Source organism: Drosophila arizonae, chromosome 2, assembly GCF_054131065.1.
Source record: "Drosophila arizonae isolate 15081-1271.41 chromosome 2, UAZ_ARI_1.0, whole genome shotgun sequence".
Taxonomy (NCBI): Eukaryota; Metazoa; Arthropoda; class Insecta; order Diptera; family Drosophilidae; genus Drosophila; species Drosophila arizonae.
Window position 1 is genome coordinate 34,177,354 of NC_142922.1, and position 3,594 is coordinate 34,180,947.

Here is a 3,594-nt window from a genome sequence, read left to right on the forward strand (position 1 = left end):
TTTTATCGATAAAAAACCTTATCGAAAACCAGTTATAAAATTATATCTTCTACACCTTTATTGCTAGAGTCTCCAAATTTTTAATGTATGCTTACATGCAATTTATACAATTTCGGTTTTTGTTAAAATTTCTCCCCCACCCTTAAATTCACCCCTCACCCTCACTTTTGTAAAAAGCGTATTTCAAATACTAGAGACTTGTGCTTTGGCAATTACATGCATATCTATGTTATAATCATAATCTGAAAGTTTCATGAAGATCGTACGTCCATAAAAAAAGTTATTAAACAATTAAGTTCTCATAGTAAGCGCACACTGCAGCCCATGCGTGTTTATGCGTGGGTGCTTGTGTGTATATGTGTTTGTGTGTGTGTATGTGTATGTGTGTGTGTATGCGTTTGTGTATGTATGCGTGTGTGTGTGTGTATGTGTGTCTGTATGCGTGTGTGTGTATGTATGCCTGTGTGTGCGTACGTGCCTGTGTGTGTGTGTGTGCGTGTTTCTTGTGTAAGCTGAAAGACGCGAAAAATTATTGAAATATCTATTGCTCCAAGGGTTCAGGGGATCTCGTAGTCGAGCAGTCTCGACTAGAGCTTTCTTACTTGTTTATTATTGTTTTTATACCCTGAACCCATTTTCAATGGGAAATCAGGGTATAATGGTTTTGTTGAAATGTATGTAACAGGGAGAAGGAGGCGTGGCAGACCCCACAAAGTATATATATTCTTGATCAGGGTGACGAGCTGAGTTGATTTGGCCCTGTCCGTCTGTCTGTCAGTCTGTCCGTCTGTCCGTATGTATGAACGCGTCGATTTCAGAAGATATAAGAGCTAGAGACTTCAATTTTTTTTTTTTTTTATGTCCGTAATTACAGCGCGCATATCAAGTTTATCATTAAAGTTCGAAACTCATCCCGATCTTTTTTTATCGATAAAAACCCTTATCGAAAACCAGTTATAAAATTATATCTTCTACACCTTTATTGCTAGAGTCTCCAAATTTTTAATGTATGCTTACATGCAATATATACAATTTCGGTTTTTGTTAAAATTTACCCCCCTCCCTTACATTAACCCCCTCACCCTCACTTTTGTAAAAAGCGTATTTCAAATACTAGAGACTTGTGCTTTAGCAATTACATGCATATTCATGTTATAATCATAATCTGAAAGTTTCATGAAGAACGTACGTCCATAAAAAAAGTTATTAAACAATTAAGTTCTCATAGTAAGCGCACACTGCAGCCCATGTGTGTTTATGCGTGGGTGCTTGTGTGTGTATGTGTTTGTGTATGTGTGTGTATGTGTCTGTGTATTAGAGCTGTAAAACTATCGATGGTTGCAACATTCAATAGTTTCGATGGTTTTACAACAAATATTCAATAGTATCAATAGTACTATCGAAAATATTTTCAAGTTCAAAAATAACTAAATAAATGCATATTTAACAATAAAAAAATACAAATTTTAATAAACAATTCATTTGTTTACATATGAGATCCTTATTGGTGTATAACAAAATAAAACAAGTTGAATAAAATTAAAATTAAATGTATGGCTTTTAGTTTTCTGCTAAGATCCAAGAGTTGTGGTGAAGAAAAAGAAGCATGTCCATATGCTTAGCTTTTAAGGCAGCTCGTCGTTCCGTTATAATCTGTCCAGCTTTGCTAAACAATCGCTCTGACTCCGTGGATGAAGCAGGAATGCACAAAAATTTCGATGATCTTCCGACTCGTGGTCTTTTAACTAGTTGCTTGTCCTCAATAGCCTCAATGCTGCTGTCTTCTCCATCTTAACAAAGCACATACATATGTACATACAAAACTGAAATTAGTTACTTGCGTTGCTAGTTGGGAAATGGAACTTACCCTGTGGGTTTTTCAAAAGATATTTATCCATCCTTCCTCCGCCACCAACACCAACGAAAATTTACCTACAAATAAATACTTATTTTTATACTTAATTGCTTCTTATATAAAAATAAATTTCTTACCAAAAAGAACCGCTGACTTGCGAAGTTGCGCCAAAGTAATTGATGTGCAACGCACGATATCATCTCTATCGATAGTATACAAAAACGATCGATATGGACGCAAAAATATAAAAATTCGATAGATCGATAGTTCAATCGATAGCTTTACAGCACTACTGTGTATGTGTGTGTGTATGTGTGTGTTTTTTTTTTTTTTTATATTCATTTATTGACAAAATTATACAAATTGCAAGATGCGTGGTGGCTAGGATAGCGCGCGGTGCTTGCGGGACGGCCGTAAAGCATTGCTTCGCAAGCACTATGCGCTACCTTAGCCTGGGACAGCTCGTCTTCTCGATCGCTCGACTCTGCGGAGCTCCATCATCACCGTGGCCGCGAAGGTACTTGTTAGTTCCCAAGCTTCCTCCGATTCCAGCATGGCGTTGACTAAGTTGTCCGCTCTGATGGAGCGGCCCACTGCCTCTTCCAGACGACGCCTCTCCTCCAGAAACCGTCCACATTCGAAAAGAATGTGGTTGGCGTCTTCCACATGCCCTCGCTCGCACCAGGGGCACTCGTCAGATTCCTCGTGGCCAAAGCGCTTCAAATAGCTCCGAAAGCATCCATGACCCGAGAGGATCTGCGTAAGGTAGAAGTTAACCTCGCCATGTTTGCGGTTAACCCATGGTTCAAGCTCCGGGATGAGCTTGTGCGTCCACCGCCCTTTAGCTGAGCTATTCCACCTTCTTTGCCATCGTGCGATGCTGTTCGCCCTATTTGCGTATTCCACCAATACGTAGGATCATGTTGTCGCGTGAACTGCTTGCGACGTAACATGCTGCTATTGCAGGCACTCTGTATTTGGGCTACCATTTGGCATGCTCTGGCCTCAGCATTACCAATTGTACCCAGAGACTGAATGGCCTCTGAAAAGACCGCGGGATCAAAAGTATCTAGCCGATACGACTCCCTCCACAATGTTGACGCCCTGGCAGGTGGCTCACCTATTGTGAACAGAAGTGCCGTATGATCGCTGCCTGTATAGCTATCGCAATGGCTCCATGTTGCTCCCCGAAAGAGGGATGAAGTGACAAAAGTAATGTCGATAACAGACCCGTATCCCGCCCGACTGAAGGTGTACTCATGGCCAGTGTTGAGCAGTGCAACATCTAGTGTCGCGAAGATCTCCAGTAGGATACGACCTCTGGCATTTGTTGTTGGGCTACCCCATTCTAGCGCCCAGGAGTTAAAATCTCCAGCTATAATGGCCTTCCGACCCCTAGCATCCTCGGCAAGCTCGTCGAGCACCGTCGTGAATTCACTGAGCTGCATGCTGGGGGCAAGATAGCAACTGTAAAGCCATAAGCTACCATATCGGCCACGTACGAACCCATTGAATGACTTAACATTCGAAAGTACGTTCGTTGAGTTGCCGCATACCCACAACGCAGCTTTGCCATTAACGTCTGTTGACCATGTCCTAGGGCAGCTGGTTCTACAGTGGTGAGGCTCACTGAGAAAAGCTACATCTATACATTTTTCCCTAATGGTCTGCTCTAGAAGATCTTGGGCAGCAACACAATGATTTAAGTTAAGCTGCAAAAACCTTAACATTTCATTTTA

The 3,594-nt window shown here is 41.3% G+C and overlaps 1 long non-coding RNA gene across 1 annotated transcript; it reads right to left on the bottom strand.

The window, feature by feature from the left end:
* Nucleotides 1-1,464: 1,464 nt before the first annotated feature.
* LOC149270950 (uncharacterized) lies at nt 1,465-2,141 on the bottom strand. The gene is made up of 3 exons (XR_016270230.1): nt 1,993-2,141; nt 1,868-1,932; nt 1,465-1,790 (listed from the first exon to the last, which is right to left on the bottom strand). It is a non-coding gene; the product is annotated as an uncharacterized LOC149270950 (long non-coding RNA).
* Between the last annotated feature and the right edge of the window lie 1,453 nt (nt 2,142-3,594).